Genomic DNA, 18087 nt, shown 5'->3' on the forward strand with positions numbered 1-18087 from the left:
GCAGGAACAAACATCTGGATAACCATGTTCTCCAGCTGCAAGAAGGATGAAGATGAGGATCTTCAAGCTTTTTGGGGAGGAGCTGAAGAAAAGCTCCGCCTCCATGAGGACGTTGAGAGCTGAACAGAGTCTGAGTGACAGAGGGGATGATGCACAGACAGCAGTTGATTTCTGATTGGTTCTTCCACAAACATTTCTTCATCATCTGTTCTGAAATTTGAATCAAATCACCTTCAAAGGTTCTCCTATAAAGCAGAGGGTCACATGACCTCACCTTGCTTTCTCCAGCTCGTCTACAGTCACTGAGATCAACAATCTGTCAATCAGCTTGAAGCTCCGCCCCTCCTCTCACCTGCTAACAAGTTTCTTCTGGAATCTGTTAACTGGTAAATAGTGTATACTCATGTAACGCTTTTCTACCTTCCTCGAAAGCCCAAAGCATCTGACAAACACAGTCTCACCCATTCAGGTGCACATTCACACACTGATGGCGGCTCCGCTGACGAACACTGTTAGTAACCTCCCACCAGAGGCAAGGTGGGGTTCAGTGTCTTGCCCAAAGACACTTAGAGATGTGGGAGGGCAAGGTGGCAAAAATATCAGATATCTGATTCTCAGCTTCTTTCTGTTTGGAGATTCTTCTCAGGTCTGCTCCCAGAGCTCCTAATCAAATTGCTGAATCCAGAGCTGCTCAGCCTGCAGCTCTCTGCTCGTTTCTGCATCTCAGTCAGAGGATGAATTCATGTCTTTCTTTTTTTGTCTGTTTTTCTTGATGCTTCATCCTTCCTGAATTATAGAAACAGGAAGTTTGTTGTTTCTTTGTCAAAGTGACTGAATGGAAATGTTGCTGCTGCAGCTCCATGTCTCCACCTGGTGGAGGGAGAGCAGAAGTGCAGCAGCTGATGGCAGCTTCCTCTGCCTCCCACTGCTGTCTGACTGCATTCACCTGAACCTGAGAGGAAACACAAGAGAAGAGCCAATCAGTGGAGGAGCAGCTGATCTGTTGGTGAAGGAGGATCAGAGCTGATGATGAGGAGGGTTTCCTCTGCAGGTGAAGGAGGAAGGCTGGATTCTAGTTCAGATGATCAACAGTTTTCAGGTGAAGGACTTGAGGTCTGGTTCAGTTCTGGATCTCTCTGATCAGACTCACTTGGAGCATCATGTGTGTGATGAGATCTTTTCAGTTGAGTCTTCTGAGAGTCTCTGAGAGACATCAGAGATGTTGGAGAAGAAAACATGTTGACTGCTGACTCTGACTGACAGCAGCTCCAGTCTAATGAGAAGAATCACTGCAGACTCCTAGGATTCAGATTTTCATGCTTTCCAAACATCACATTTTTCTAGTTTGACTTTCTGCTATCAGAATTTCTACATTTCTACGTGGAGAGTTGGAATCAGCTTTTCTAGAAAAAAGTCTGGATTGACTGACAGAAAATGCTGAAACCTGGAAACTGTTGATCCAAACATGTCATGTTATTCCAGACTGAACAGCTCAGTCTGTGTTCAAGTCAAAGTCCATCAGCTGTTCATGAAGAAGCAGATCCTCCAACACTCTGATGGTTTGGTGTTTGCAGGGGTCAACAGATCACACAGAGACTCCAGTCTGCAGCATGTAGCATGTAGATCATATCAAATGGTCATTAGAGCTGGTTTCAAACTTAAAAAGTCCCACTTCGATCACCTTTTGATCTTTCTTAAAATTTGCTGCTGGTGGTCTTTTATTTACGATTAAGCAGATTTTGGCAAAATCTATAAAACGGAGGTTTTCTAGGACACTGTTTCTGCAGAGCAGCAGTCCTTTAGAAATGTGCGTCTTCATTGTAGGTGGAATTACTGGTGTGAAGTAAGCCCGCCCCCATTTCCCATCATCCCTTCGTTTACACACCCTCAAGAACATGTTAAAAACACCAAAAACACCATTTTCATTGGAGTGGGTCTTTAAAAACACGTAGTCAGATTTAGAACAGTCTGGATCACACAATGGAACTATCATAATAATTAGACACTAAACAGTGTGAGCTTATTGCAACAGACAGAAATTGACTCCTGAAAAACAACAACTGTTAGAAGCAAACATCTACCCAGTTTGGAGACTAGTTAATAGTTAACTATTTTATAGATGACAGTATTTTTACTTTAGTGTTCAAGCTGATATACAATAGTCTCTGTCTAGGTGTTAAACAATAGGGGAAAATAACGTGTTACAAAAGTATCCAATTAGGACTCAGTTTCAGCAGATATTCAAACTATTTGAATAGGAGCTTAAGAATCCGATCAAGACATACAGTACCTAGTTGTTACTCTTTCTTCATAACAAAATCTAATTTTGTGGAGATCATGTCGTCTGTAGATGTATCCAGCCCAATCAAATGTGCTGAGAACTTACAAAGAAATGTTTAAAAAAAACATCATACCCTCTATTTATCGAATGTAAAAAAGTATGAGTTCTTATCACACACAGAAAACATGTGTTCGTATTCTATTCAGACATAAAGTTAATAAAAATGCTGGAAATATTCGAGACGTTTGGTCAAGCTAAAGAGTTGGAAAACATGCCCAAAGCTGCAGCACCACCTGCAGAAAGATGCTTCCTCTTCAGGCTCCGCCCCTCCACATCAAGAGCTGCAAGGAGAAGAAAGATCCGAGTTTCTGCTGAGCTGCTATTGAGCTTTTAGGGAGTCAGATCTTTAGGAACATTTGCTGTCAATGAAACCAGGAAGTTAAGTGTTTTTAAAGATCAGATTGATGACATCATCAGTTGTGGAGACACTGGAAAATGGAAATCTAGCAGAGAAGTAAACATCAGGAACTTCCTGTTTGAGTCTCTTGATTTTAGGATTTCCTCTCTGCTTTTTGCAGATGATGTTGTCCTATTGGCTTCATTGAGCCGGGACCTCCAGCGTGCATTGGGGCGGGATGCGGCCGGGATGAGGGTCATCGCCGTCAAATCTGAGGCCATGGTTCTTGACCGGAGAAATGTAGTCTGCCATCTCTCAGTGGGTGGAGTATCCTTACCCCAGGTGGAGGAGTTTAAATATCTGGGGGTCTTGTCCACGAGTGAGGGAAGACTGGAGCGTTAGATCGACAGGCGTATCGGAGCGGCGTCCATAGTAATGCAGTCGCTGTATCGGTCCGTTGTGGTGAAGAGAGATCTGAGCCAAAAAGCGATGCTCTCGATTTACCGGTCGATCTTCGTTCCAATACTCATCTATGGTCATGAGGTCTGGGTCATGACCGAAAGAACGAGGTCCCGAACACAAGCGGCTGAAATGAGCTTCCTCCGTAGGGTGGCTGGGCGCTCCCTTAGAGATAGGATGAAAAGCTCGGTCACCCGTGGAGAGCTCGGATTAGAACTGCTTCTCCTCCACATTGAAAGGAGCCAGTTGAGGTGGCTCGGGCATCTAGTCCGGATGCCTCCTGGACGCCTCCCTGGAGAGGTGTTCCGGGCATGTCCCACTGGGCGGAGACCCAAGCAAGACCCAGGACACGCTGGAGAGACTACGTCTCTCGGCTGGCCAACGCCTTGGGGTCCCCCAAAGGAGCTGGAGGAAGTGGCTGGGGTGAGGGAAATCTGGGCATCTCTGCTTAGACTGCTGCCCCTGCGACCCGGTCCCGGATAAGCGGAGGAAGACGGAGGGATGGATGGATGGATGGATGGATGGATGGATGGATGGATGGATGGATGGATGGATGGATGGATGGATGGATGGATGGATGGATGGATGGATGGATGGATGATCAAGCCAGAATCCAAGCAGCACCTTCATCCTGATGAAGCTCTGACCTTCATCGGGCCATCTCCAGGCTCCGCCCCCAGTCTGCAGCAGCATCTGCTGCCTCCATCCTCTCTCTGAGAGTCTCTGCAGAGTTTTTCTGCAGCTGCTGGTTTTTCTGGAGCAGCAGCATCAGAGCCAGAGAGCCAAAGAAAGTGGAAAGTCTGAGAAGGAAGCAGCTCTGAAGCTCTGCAGCTGACGGTGCAGCTTCAGGACTCATGAGGAGGAGCACATGCACGGCTCTGATGCTGCTGAACGTCTGACTGAGATGATCCACATTCAGAAGAGAGTTTCAGAGTGAAAGACGTGTGGAAGAGGAGAATCCTGAAGGTTTCTGTGCAGACATGAACTCAGTCAGAGAGCGTCTGAATGTTGGTGGATCCAGAAGAAACCAGGAGCTCATGAAGGTGGTTCTGTTGGAGCAGAGAGCAGAACTCTGATCCCAGTTTCAGGAACAATGCAGGCTCATGTTCTGTACTGAAGAGTTCTCCTGAAATGTTCTGTTCAGACTTCTTCAGGATCACATCTGTGTGTGAATGTGGAGGTTTGTCTGAACCAACCTGCAGCTCACTTTGAAGCTCCTTCAGGCTCACACAGCAACAATGACAAAGACTGACGCTGCTGTGCTGCCCTCTAGTGGCAAACATGGGATCTGCAGCACACATTTCTGCATTTCTGTGGTCCTAGGTCTGTTTTCCAAAAGCTAATCCAAAGACAGACATTGAGGCAAACCAGGAGCAAACACACACAATGCAAGGGTAGAAAAAACTGGTGGTCCAGGAAACAGGAACTAACTGGTGATGAGAATATGTGGAACGTGGAAGAAGAGAGCTGGATTGTGAGCAAGACCCAACCAACTGAAGATGAACTGTAGAAACAGACAGTTTTTGAGCATTTTAACAACCCAACCAAGGAAAAAAATCAACGAAATCACAGATTTTACATTATAGTGACATATATTGACTTTATGTCACTATAATAACTTAAAGCATCTGATAGTCAGGACCTTTACTCCAAATTCTAACCAAACCCAATCCTTCTAATGTTGAAGCATAAAACAAACAAAGCGTCTTCAGAGAAGCAAACCATAAGATTAAAATTATGTTTCTCTATCATAAAAACACATCTTTTAAACACGTTTGTCTAAGGTATTTATTTTTTAAATTTTATTTTTACTTTGTTCTATCTTTCATGTAAGGGTTAATGGCCGACGAAGTGTGCATTAATACAAAATAAACCCACGACGTGGAAGCCTGAACCTTCCTCTGTCAGGAAATGCTTATTTTGTTGTTAAGTCTGGCAGCCTGTGACTCCTCCTGGAACTCATCTCCTCCCCTGGAGAGTCACATTCTGCAATCTATTGCTAATTAAGCTCCTTCATAAGGAATCGCTTTTCTGTGTTCTGTGTCTGAGCGTCTTCAAACCTTCCTAGTGTTTTGGTTCTGTTATTTTGAGGAATTAAACCTTGCGACATTGAGGATTTTTTTCATGTCCTTCCTGCTCGTGGGCTCCTCCTTGGCTACTTTGTTACATCCTCACGCTTACACCACGGTCACTCACAAAAGAAATAAATACTCAGTTTTTAGCACTTAATTCTTGTTATTATTTTTTGGTATGGATTGCTTATTTCACCAACAGCAGTCTATCTGTTACGTGGTGCGGTGTGTGGTAATGGTTACGTAACAACGCACCCCTTAGCCGGGTCAGCTGGCACAGATCTCGACTGCAGTGGCAAAGGAAAGCGATATATTTGCTGATTGGTTGAATAAAGCATCAGTTCAGAGAGAAAAATCACCTTATCTTTTGTTTTAGTCCAGATGATGAAGTAAAAAGGTGTTTTAAAGAAGCCAGCGCAGTGATATATAGAACATTTAAGCTATGTGACCGGAACTTCTTTTTTAGGTGTGCGTTATCACTGTGGTATATCACTTTTTAATGCACACCCAGCAGCCAATCAGAATCGAGAATTCACCCAGACCATGGTATAATAATAGTTCACTCATGTTCATCTTCAGCCTTCGACCTCAAAGTTATTTTAAAATATTTGTAGCTCCAACAACAGAAGACATTTGTTTTAATCGTTCTCGGTTTTTATTTAAGAGTTTTAAAGAAAGGAAAACAGAAACAAGACTTTAAAGTCTTTACAGTATGTCAGTTATAAATATTTACTTCCTAAAGATCTTTCATTTTTGTATTTGCTTTTAGTATGTTACATCTCATTTTATGCTTTATGAACTTTCTAATTTAATCATTCAATCATCGTCTTTTATTGTTTTATGCATACAAACAAATTTACAGGACATGTAGACAAGTGCATCCAAAACAAAGCAATGACTACAATATTTTAACACAAAATAATAAACAGTAGGGGATGTCTGAATGAGAAATTATAAGTGTTTTGTAGTAAAATCTTTTTTTTTTAGCTTTATTAACCCTTGTGCTATCCTAGGCACTTTTAACGTTGCGAGTGGGGTCATCTTGACCCACTAGACAGTGCTCTGAACCTTTTTTCTTCAATGATTTGTGATCTTCACTGGTGTCCATGGATTACATGAAATCTTTCCACCTTTATCCACCTTTGTCATGGTAGGGAGAACACGTCACTGGTCATCTTGACTCCATAGGATAGCACAAGGTTTAAACATAACATTGAAGAACAAAACACAACATCAAGGAATCAAAAAGATCATCAGCCGCAACAACCAATACCATCATTCCAAACTTATTTAACCACAGCAAGTGATAAACGTAGCAGAAACGTATCAAAAATAGAGCTTGCTGATAAGAAAATAGAGTATCTTAAAATCTATAAAAATAGAATACAAAAAATAATAATACTTACAATACAAAGTTTTCTTAGAGGAGGGGATTAATTATCAAACAAAAAAGCACAAATTGTTCCAGTGGTACTTGCTTTGGGTGTGTTCATTTTTTGTAATGTATTTATAACACTGAACCATCCTTATATTAAATACAGTAAAATTGGAAGTTGGTTTTGTAGTCAAATCTTTTTTTTTTAATCCAACTTTATTGTATAAAAAGGAAATACAATACAAAACACAATTTTACAAAATAAAATTCAGATATGCCAGAGGAGCATACATATTAAATACATTTTACATAAAAACATTTGTAGTCAAATCTGAACATAGTGATTATAGTGTGATGACGTCATAACATCTCTCAGAAAGTTGACCAAAATTGTATTATTTCCACATATTTTATTTTACTTTTTATCTTCCTGAATTTAAACTGTTGTTTAAAAATATTGGAAACGGTTCAACCCATTTCATGGTCCAGTGAAGCAGTTTTTACGCTGTTTTTTATTTTATTTTATTTTTTTGTTAAATAAAGTTTCCTGCACGCGACCCGGAAGTTAACAGCACGTGGCGCTAGCAGCGTTAGCTCGTGTTGAGCCGATCATGGTGGTGTTTGTGGGAGTTGCAGCTGAACGGAGCAGCTGCAGGAACCATGCCTTCACTTCAGCCTCTGAGAGAGTTGATCAGCGAGCGACTAGCTGCTGCTGCTGAAGAAATCTTCCGACTCTGTGAAGGAACCATCGTCCAGTACGAGCAGGAGCTCTGTCGTCAGCGCAGACTGCTGGATGTCGCCTGGAAACAACAGCTGCAGGTCCAAACTATATAGGTATGTATTTCAACAAAGGAGAAATAAGCACTTTGAGGCTCACAGCTTACTGAGGGCCCAGAGACACAATTTGATAATAAAAGGTATGTTCACTTTAACTTTATTTTCTTATTTTTTTTATTGAATTTGAAGCAAGTAACAAACAATCACGGCATGTCTGTCAATCATCAAAATCAATAATAATAATAATAAACGTTATTTGTACAGCACCTTTTAGGATAAAAATCACAAAGTGCATCTCAGTAAAACATAGAATACAGAGAGAATTATAAAAAATAAATTTTAAAAGATAGGTTTTTAGCTGCTTTAGCATTGAGTGCAGATCTGAGGCTGACTTTGGTCACATGACCTCAGGGACCTGCTGGGAGTGTATAGGCCTGTTCACACCGGGACGAATTTCGCCCGCGATTTTCGCCGACGTTCAACGCCTCGTGACTAAACAAAGGGCACCAATGTGAGTGTGCACACCGACGCGAAAAAACGCCACGCGTCAAAGCGTCACTTTTTAAAAAATGCATCGGGTTCGTCTTTTTGGTTTGACGCGTCGCGTCGAGATCTATTCAACCAATGAGAACGGCGCTTTTGCACACGTGTCTGGAGCCTCTGAAGTTACAGTAAAACACAACTTGGGGGCGCTCAAACACAAAACTGCCTTGCTGAGCACACATGCCAGCGAAGAAGATAGACGCCGAGTTGCATCTACACAGCCGCGAAGAAATAATGACGGACATTCTAAAATATCCCCGAAATATTCATGTTTTCTTTGTATGATTCTGACAAGCGCGTAAATACTCGCTCTCTTCTTCTGAGGGAAAAGCGACTTCAAGAAGCGTAAAGTTGCGCAGCGCCACCTTGTGTACAGGAGTATTTCTGTTTTACATTAAGCGCCATCTAATGTCAGGGAATGAAATTGCATGTTCGCTCGGCTCATCGTCAGCGAAAATCGCCTGGGTGTGAACACAAAAAAACGTGGCGAAATCGCTGGCGAATAACGCCTGGCGAATATTCGTCCCGGTGTGTACGGGCCTTATGTCTGCAAAAGGTCTTTTAAGTAGACCGGTGCTTGGCTATCAATGATGAGATAAAGGTAGAAAGGTGTAGGTGCTTGGGCCGTGCGCGCATGTGTGTGTAAGAGAGAGGAGAGCGCGCGTACAGCACAATAGGGAAAGAGAGGGGCAGTGGGGGCGTGCATTCATGTTGTGTGTTAAGGAGAAAGGAGAACGGCAATAACGGAAGGCTACTTCCAGAATAAATGCTATTGACTCTTGATTAACCCGCTCTGGAGAATCTAAGGGTCTGAATGGGGAAGTGAACCCCGAAGGGGGATTTGCCTTCGGCCCTGGAGAAGCTCACCTCTGCGCTTCTGACCATGGTCGGAAAGGGAAAAAAAAGTCATCACGGGAAAGGTTCAACACCACGCTCGCCCATTTCGCTGGAACTTTTTCCAAAGACCTTAACTTTGAACTGAATAGGGTGGTCACCCCAAATATGAATGAAATCGGTGACCTTGTTTCCCTTCCACTGACTGGTCACAGCAGCATCGTCCACCATGGCCTGGCCGTTCAGACGGAGGTCGCATTTCAAAAGATCAGATACGTATCGGATTCAGGACCACATACCCAAAGCCTGGGTCACATTTGAAAATATCAGATCTGTGTCGTTAAGACTGTCATTAAAAGATCAGATGCAGGTCGCATAGGGGCAAAAAAACTCGGAATTGGGTCGTTTCAGCCTGCGGTGTGAACGTAGCCTTATAGAGCGAGACATGAGAATGAAAACTACAATCACAAATATTGTGTTTAGTTTACTTAAACAGTTTATTGGTGAAGTTTCTTAACTTGGTTCCTATGGAAGCATTTCTGTAGCATTATTAAAAATTAAAGTCAATACCAGAAATGCTTTTTCATTTTCAAACCGAAGCTGCGTTTGTTGACTCAAAATTAAAAAGAAAAAGCAATCTGCCAAACGGCTTTTTCTTTTTCAATTATGCTACAGAAATTCTTCCATTGGCTCCCGGCAGTGATGTTTTTGGTCCAGCAGGAGGCAGTATTAAGTGACACAGCGTGACGCAATATCAATACAGCTTGGGCAATGTGCGGAAACGCTTCACAAGGCCTCCTCTACCCATCATTAACTTCAACAAAGGAGAGAACAGTTCTTCCAAAACATTGGGATCCAGGTTCTAGTGGAGCGATGACTGCTTCTGTTGATTCCGGTAAACCGTTGCTCTGCAGTTGTTCGTTTCTGTCATTCTTTGCGTCCGTCCGTCCATTATTATTACATAAAATGAAGGCCTTTTTTCCGACCAACACTAGTTCTGCGGAGAAAGTGGGTGTGTGTTTTAGCCTGGGGGCGGTGCTGAAAGCCCAGTGTCTCGCTGGAAGGGGCTGTGACGGTGTGGGATTTTTGATCACCACGGTGATGAAGCAGCAAGAGTCGCTGTGTCGGGACTCTTGCCACTACCACCCCCTCAACACAAAATCCTCCAGTGGGTGGCCGCGTCGTGCACTCAAGAACGCACGGAGCTTGTAATGGAAATAAATACAATGGAAATGAATACAGTAATCCCCCGCCCATTCGCGGTTTAATTTTCGTGCCCCGCCCATTCGCGGGTGGCCACAGGTGACGTCACAAGCGTGAAACGCAGAACCGCTCATTTAGCGAATTTTAAAAAACGATTTACTCTGTACTGTAATAATGACCCAGAGTTGGACAGAGCTGCGGGCAGGTGGCGCCCCCCTCTTTCTGCTAGTTGCTGGACCACAGCGTATGTCAATCAGCGGTGGGCTGGTGACTGGTGGATTAGAGGGGGCGGGGCATACCTGGGTGCACGTTGGCTGAACGTTCTCCTCCGGCTGAGTGTATGAGCAGGCTGCGCTATTTTTGTTCGAGCTGTAACCATTCTGACAAGGTTAATAAAAGCCAATAAAAGCCCTGTATCATCTCCAGCTTCTGGAAATGAACCCAAACGGCAGAAAAAGGTTCTGACTCTGGGAGTTTTAAAAACAGCGTCAATTATTCGCGGTTTTTCGTTATTCGCGGGGGGGTGAGGAACGTAACCCCCTCTAATACGGGGGGATTACTGTAATAAGAACGCAGTATTTAACAGTAACAACAACTAACTAATAGCTAACTATAAAGGTAAACATTAACAAACTTTTTAAAGTGCAAAATAAAGCTAAAATTGAACGCTTGCTGCTTAAATGAGTCGTGCTGCTGCAGCTTTTATTTGTTTAGCTTCATGTTGCATGACAGGAACACCAACATGGAACACCAACAGGTTTCAGCAAAGACCTTAGCGGGGTGATGATGTTGCCAGCCACACTGAATATACGCTCCGATGGAGTGATCGTAGAGCATACAGACAAATCATTTTTTGCCATTTTGACAGAAGAGGGAATCGAGCATGATCCCCGCCACCTGGCATGCAGATGAGAGTGCAGATGGAGGGCTTCCTCCTGCATATACTTGCGACTTCAGTGTCTGCACGGAGTCCTTTTGGGCTGTTGTAGTTACGCAATTGTCTTTTATGCTCATGGTTGTGTGTATTTAAATTAACATTATCTGTAAACATTACAAATACAAGTACTGAAACATGGCAAGCAGTTTATTAAGAATCTGACACTCCCCCATAATGTTTAATGGGCTGTCCCTCCCTTGCACAGGAGGATGGAGGCTTTTTCTATGAAGGTAAATATGCTCCAAAAAGAACGCACTTGTAGAATTGATCTGAGAACTTGTAATATAGAATGTGAAAACGTGCACACCAAAAATCTGCATCTGTGTGTAAAAATCTTCTGCTGTGAACTGACAAATTCCCATTTGCATGTGTTCATTTAGAGTTACAACTTCAAATTTGTGATTCCAACTGCTCAAATGTGCTTCTGCGTGTGCTCCAATCTGCTGGCGCAAATCACAGGTGCGCTACAACTGCGCTCTGAATTCTGACACATTTTCAAAGGGCCTGTTCGTAAAAACATGTAACACGGAAAAAAATGTTTTTTATGTCACTAGCAAAGCTGTATTTTAAAAACTTTACATGATCTAAGTAAAAGTACCTACCGATAAAGATTCATATTGTAAATATTAGTCCACCGCTGCATTGCCTTGCTGGAGACTTTAGCTAAAGCGGTTAGAGCTAGTCTGGTCGGACCGGAAAAAAAAGACTTGATTTGGTCCTGCCTCTTTTCCCCATATTTGGAACGTTCAATGTTAGGCGGAGTTAAATCAACCGTGAGCTGACATTTTAGGCTTCAAGTAGGGGACTTTAGAAATCAATGGGTGACGTCAGAGATACTCCGTCTATGGTATCAGGCAATGAGGAAAATCCGCGATATGCTATATTAGTGATCAATATTGCGATGATGGTACATAAACAAATAGCAAAACAACCACAAACATAATTTCCATTTCACTGCAGTTTAATTCAAATAAGAGGCAACATAACTTAAATTATACTCCAAATGAAACTAGTCTACGTGGGAGGCGAGCATCTTAACATAAAAAGGCTTTATCTGATGGGCCAATGCATAAATTGATTTTTGATTAGCTAAATACGTCAAACTGCCATAAGATTGTTTAAGCACATTTAAAGTAACCATTTTTGCTGTCTTTTGTGATATGCATATTGCACAGCTTGACATCGTGATAACAATAAATTTGCGATTTATTGTGTAGGCCTACTATGGTATGAATGTGGGACAACCCAGAAATGCTTGTTTTCAGCAGTTCTCAACCTTTTCGGAGCCAAGGTATACCTCATTCCTCGACCACAATCCTGCACAGCACAAACCAAAAAAAAAAAAGAGAAGCGCTGTAGTCTGTATCCCAGACCTCAAGTGTATATTTTGTAATAATTGAGGCACAAAAATTTGAATTTGCAGCTGTTTTTCCTAAAAGTCACAATGCTTTTCAATGATAATTTTTAACTAATTTAGTTGAAAATTTTTGTCCAGGTACTTTTTTCCCTTTAGTTGATTTAAATGCAACTTCATGTAACTTTCACCAAAACTAAATAAAATGACAATCTTTCGAAACTGTAATTTATACCTAAATAGGCTTATTTTTTATGTTTATGCAAAACTGAAGTTTATGAACAAATGTATAATGGGCATGTTTAATACATTTTAGAACAAAAAAGACCAACATTATATTTATGTTTAAGTTTAATTGTAACTAGGGTTCGGCGATGTCCCCTAAATTGGCAGTTGACGATGTTTGCAGTCAACCATCGGGATGGACGATGATATCGTCGGGGGGGGGGGGGGGTTAATTTTTTATTACTTTATTTTTTTTATTTTCCAAATAATGACTCATCCGCGATGATCCAGTCTAAACTGAAGGAAGTGACTTTAAAAAAAAATCATATAAACAAAAAGAAAAGAAGTGGGCCGCTCCTGCGTTTGATTCGACCAGTAGAGCTAGCGACCGTGTCTCTAGCAGAGCAGACAGACTTACAGTTTTGTGTTTTAGGGAAGTAAGGATGCTTTGTTACGTGTTGGAGACTTCGGACTGTGATCCGTCCCGCAGCTCTACGTGAACGAGCAACCGGAATTTAGGAGAAGCGGGTCTCCCGGTAAAAGTGTGTCGGGGCAGAGCTCGGAGCGCTAGCTAACGCAGTGTGTGAGCTTCGAAGCAGAAAGGCCGCTCAGTCCTTAGAAACCATTCAAACAATCACGTGGATTTGTGTTTCCAGTTGTGTCCCGACAAAATAAAGGCTGACGTGCAGCCAAGATGCAGATTGGAGCGTTTCACGCATGGATTTATGTTCATGCTAATGTTGTTAGCCCGTGTTAGCATACTGCTAATCCTGGCTTCCGGCTCCGTTTTTCAACAGAAAAAGCACTGACCAAAGGATTGAAATTAAAATGATGAGCGAAAAGGCGCTTCATAATAACCGTAACATTAATAAAAGCACGTTTAGGAGATCATCTTGTATAATACCGAGCTGACGTATCTATGTATGTAGCCGCTCGGCGGAACTAAGTTTCGCTTCCGGTTTTTAAAAACACTACTGCGCATGTGCGAATGATTTATTCCGACTGAAAGTGTGACCCATGTGAATGTTTTTTAGAATCTGAAAAAGTTTTTCTGGGCCCATGTAGACGGTTGGATTCTAATCCGACCATTGATCCCATCAAGATATTTTGCACATTTAACCGCGGCTTACGGGGTCGACTCGCAGCGTGGCAGGGGCGTGGCATCACGATGGTGTCTCTCCATCGGGATGTCAGTCAACCATCACGATGGACGATGGTATCGTGGGCTCTGCACTACGGCCCGGGGACTGGATCCAGCCCGCCTCCATGTTTGGTCCGGCCCACTGAGCAATATCAGAGACCCATCTTTGTTTGTTTGTTTTTTTAATCTGGCCACACCATCAAGACCTGCATAGAACGTGACATTTTTATTCCCCCCTTCTGCAGTCTGTGTCCCGATCTGAATCCCTCTAAAATCTCTGTCAAACAGAACAGAAGACTGTCTTCCCTTTCTACATTGCAGTTCATCTTTCCCGGTTTAGCTCATTCTTTTAGAGCGATTATGCTACTTTTCTTAAACGGCGCACCCTGCTCTGTGTCCTGATTGGCTGGAGACCGTGTCAATCAATTTCCTCCGGGCCGTGTCTCCTGTACAGAATCACGGAGCTCTTCAGATCAGAAATCTGTGATCAATCAGATCTTTGTTTTCATTCTAAGATCCTGGACCTAATTTCTATGAAGTTTGGAGAATTTAAACAAGAGAAAAGGTGAAAATGTTCATGTCTGTGTGAGAAAAGTGTAGAAAGTGGGCAGTGAGGAGTTTTACTGCCATAAACGTCTGTAATCAGACTGTGGATTTCACCGATCAGAACGTAACTCCTGGAATAAATGAGGGAACTCTGTACTGGTGAAAAGGTAATGCAGATGTATGATTAGCTGCAGCAGAAGACAGAGAAATGTGCTTTTTTCATAATTACTGGTTAAGAAACAGACGCACAGGACACAGGCTTGTCCTTTCCTTTTCAGCGGAAACTCAGCTGCTGCTGCGTCCTCTTGTCTTGTCGGAGTTGGTTTTCCAGCGTCCTCACTTGTGAACCATGGATTCATTATTTTGAATTCTCTGGCAGCTGAGGTTCGATAAGTTAGAAAGATATTCACAGATTCGGATTTCCTGCTTAAATAACTCTTCTGATCAACGTTCAAATGTGTCAGCAAGTATCTCAATCCTTTTGTATTAACACAGAGAGTGAACCACAAATGCATTTCTGAAGAAAAAAGATCGTTTTTTTTTTTTTTTTGCTTTATAATCAGAATTGTTCGCTTTAAGCTGTGAATGCAGACATGCAGCAGCCGGCTGTCAAGGGACCGTCAACAAAGTGCAACCTCTGTGAACTGTGAAACACCACTGTGTAAAAATCAATAACAAAAAAATTCATAAAATTATTATAAAGCATATTCTTGTTACAATACATATTTTGCAGGAAAGTCCATCTTTATTTTATCTTGTTGCATATACTTTTCAAATTTGAATAGATATGAATCATGACTAAAGTTATCAGTAACTTGACATGACTTTATTGGCATACTAAAATAAAGAATGTGAATAGTTCACTTTGTTTATTTATAGGAATTTTTCCTAATTACAAATGGATCAGATTTGGTCAAAAATCCTCAATAGCTCTGAAGATGCTAGAATTTTTTTGCATAATCTTTATTATAGTAGGAAAATAAGGTCATGATTAGTCAGTACAGGAGGTTTTGTGTCAGTAACTACAGCATCTTCAAAGCCATTGAGCATTTTTGACCAAATCTGATCAATATTTAATTATGAAAAATTCCTAACAATAAACAACGTGAATTATGACAAAATCTTTATTGCAGTAGGACAATGAGGTCATAATTAGTCAGTACAGGAGGTTTGGTGACAGACACTTTAGTATTTTCAGAGCTATTTTGCATTTATGTTATGATTCATATCTCTATTAAATTTTAAAAACTATAAGCAATAAAATAGAGGTTGACTTTCAAACAAAATTTAGTATAATAATAATAATGTAGCATGACTATGCTAACGAGTCTTAGTATAGACATGTATTCACTTTTTAAAAGTTCACTGATTTTTACAGAATGCTGTTTCACAGGGTACGTACTTTGTTGACGGTCCCTTGGTTACGGTGGCCCAGAAGGGTCACAACACAACACATTAACTTTACCCACAACACATTAACTTTACCCACAACACATTAACTTTACCCACAACACATTAACTTTACCCACAACACATTAACTTAACACACAACACATTAACTTTACCCACAACACATTAACTTAACACACAACACATTAACTTAACACACAACACATTAACTTTACACACAACACATTAACTTAACACACAACACATTAACTTTACACACAACACATTAACTCACAACACAACACATTAACTCACAACACAACACATTAACTCACAACACAACACATTAACTCACAACACAACACATTAACTCACAACACAACACAATAACTCACAACACAACACATTAACTCACAACACAATCACTCACAACACAACACAATAACTCACAAAACATTAATTCACAACGGAAGTAAAGCTGCAATGGAAGTGCTTTTATTTATTCTCCTCTCCGTTCTTCAGCCCCCTCCTCTCACACTCACTCGGTCCCCAACACCCCCCACCCACCCACACACCCTCCCAGTCCCTGCACGCGCTCCTCTCCTTTCTTCCTCTCCTTTCTTCCGCTCCCTCTTCCTCTTCCTCTCACACACGCACGCGGTCCCCAACACTTGACACAACAAATGTGGAGAGATCGCACTGTCAGGCTTTAATGAACACAATTTCTAAGAGGCCGGGCGTTGCACTCCCCCAACAACAGGTTAGATGACAGAGCCCGGTCCAATAAGCTCTGCCGTTCACGGAGCTTCAGTAGAACTCCAAAAGCCACACGGCCTAACGTAGGCCGCTATTATATATTCATGAGTGGGAAAAAACCCGCTGAACCGACCTTAAAACCGCCCAAATTATGCATTTTTGACCGCAAATTTACACCCAAAACCGCCCAATCTGGCAACGCTGCTGCTAGCTTCTCTTGTAGAAAATCATGCTCCCTCCACAGCTCACTGTGACATTACTTTCTGTTAGGCAGTTAGCCACTCAGCCCAGTGGAAATTTCAGAATAAAAGCACTTCCATTGCAGCTTTACTTCCGTTGTGAGTTATTGTGTTGTGTTGTGAGTTAATGTGTTGTGTTGTGAGTTAATGTGTTGTGTTGCGAGTTAATGTGTTGTGTTGCGAGTTAATGTGTTGTGTTGCGAGTTAATGTGTTGTGTTGCGAGTTAATGTGTTGTGTTGTGAGTTAATGTGTTGTGTTGTGAGTTCATGTGTTGTGTGTAAAGTTAATGTGTTGTGTGTAAAGTTAATGTGTTGTGACCCTTCTGGGCCACCGTACTTGGTAGCCGGCTCGCTGCTCTGTTTGCATTCACAGTTTGAAACGAACAATTCTGATTAAAAAGCAAAAAACTATATATTTATTTTCTTTAGAAATGCATTTGTAGTTCACCCTCTGTGATAATATATAATGATTGAGATACTTGCTGACACATTTGAATGTTTATCAGAAGAGTTATTGAAGCACAAAGAGGAACAATTAGGATTGCAGGCGTGCAGTTGTAAAATACGTGGTTGCTCGGTTAGAATTGCGCCTGCATGGTTGTAAGGTTCCCTCACTCAGTTCCTGAATACGCCCGCTCATTTGTCTTTACGCCCTTTCACTTTATGGCAGCTATGAAACGCCAGACGTCTGTACCAGAGAGCACAGCTGAAGCCTCGCCTGTAGCTCGAGAGCGTTCCACTGCAGAAGAATCAACACGCTCCCCCAACACACTTGTGTGCGCTCCTTCCTTCTACACACGCAGCGCGGTGACACGCATACACATTGTCATTCTACACCTATATAGTTAGTTCATTGGTTAGTTAGGTAGTAGTTGGTTGTTACTGTTATTTGTTAATAAAGAATATTGTGTTGTAATTATATTTATTTGCGACAGTGTTTTATTTATTTATTTTTTTTGCTAGCTGGCATAGAAATAGCTGTCAGCGCCCTGCACTACCATTGATAGTGAGTATTTTTTTTGTCTTCTGCGGCAATTCTGCTGAATGAAAAAATCAACAGGTAACCTGTCAAAGCAGAGATGCTACTTGTTCTCAGGGAAAATGTCCCATTGATCCAACCACAGTTAAAAACAAAAAACCAAATGTAATTGTGGTGGCTTATTTCTTTTTGTCATTCTGGTTTGTAAAATGCTTGAATGTCTGTTTTTGAAAAGTTTATTTCTATGAGCAACTATTTATTGTGCACATCACAAAACTTCATAGTTATTATTTTGCACTCCAATTTCAAACAAAGCAATAATTTTTGCACTTTAAGATTAAACTATTTCTTTTGCATGTTATTATATCGGGTATTTTATGTGTTGAAAAAAGTACTTGTTACATTGGTATTTAAGTTAAAGTCTTAGTATTTGTTCTGACCATTGAAACACACTTTCTCTGTTCACAGATGTATGGCAGACTGAAAAGGCCAATAAAGTGTTTATAATTTATTTGCAGGTAAAACTAGTTACTACCAACTAGTTAATACATAAGAGCCGTTCGCTGTTACTTTGTACTTA

At 41.6% G+C, this 18087-nt stretch overlaps 4 protein-coding genes across 10 annotated transcripts in view; 2 read left to right on the forward strand and 2 right to left on the reverse strand.

Moving 5' to 3' along the window:
* Window positions 1-18087, reverse strand: part of LOC110013798 (gastrula zinc finger protein XlCGF28.1) — a 989290-nt gene that overhangs the window by 666890 nt on the left and 304313 nt on the right. The gene's annotated exons all lie outside the window — the stretch shown is intronic.
* The window catches only part of LOC101169839 (NLR family CARD domain-containing protein 3), a 1010604-nt gene that overhangs the window by 535595 nt on the left and 456922 nt on the right, over window positions 1-18087 (forward strand). The window lies entirely within an intron of this gene.
* Window positions 1-18087, reverse strand: part of LOC105355408 (NACHT, LRR and PYD domains-containing protein 12-like) — a 768227-nt gene that overhangs the window by 221840 nt on the left and 528300 nt on the right. The window lies entirely within an intron of this gene.
* Window positions 1-18087, forward strand: part of LOC111948683 (zinc finger protein 239-like) — a 65348-nt gene that overhangs the window by 44898 nt on the left and 2363 nt on the right. The window contains exon 2 of one of the 4 annotated variants that reach the window (XM_023962788.1): window positions 7404-7418. The gene's annotated coding sequence lies outside the window, so the exon portion shown is untranslated. The other 3 variants (XM_023962804.1, XM_023962794.1, XM_023962799.1) reach the window with 3 other exon arrangements.

The sequence above is a fragment of the Oryzias latipes genome, chromosome 2 (assembly GCF_002234675.1).
Source record: "Oryzias latipes chromosome 2, ASM223467v1".
NCBI classification, from domain to species: domain Eukaryota; kingdom Metazoa; phylum Chordata; class Actinopteri; order Beloniformes; family Adrianichthyidae; genus Oryzias; species Oryzias latipes.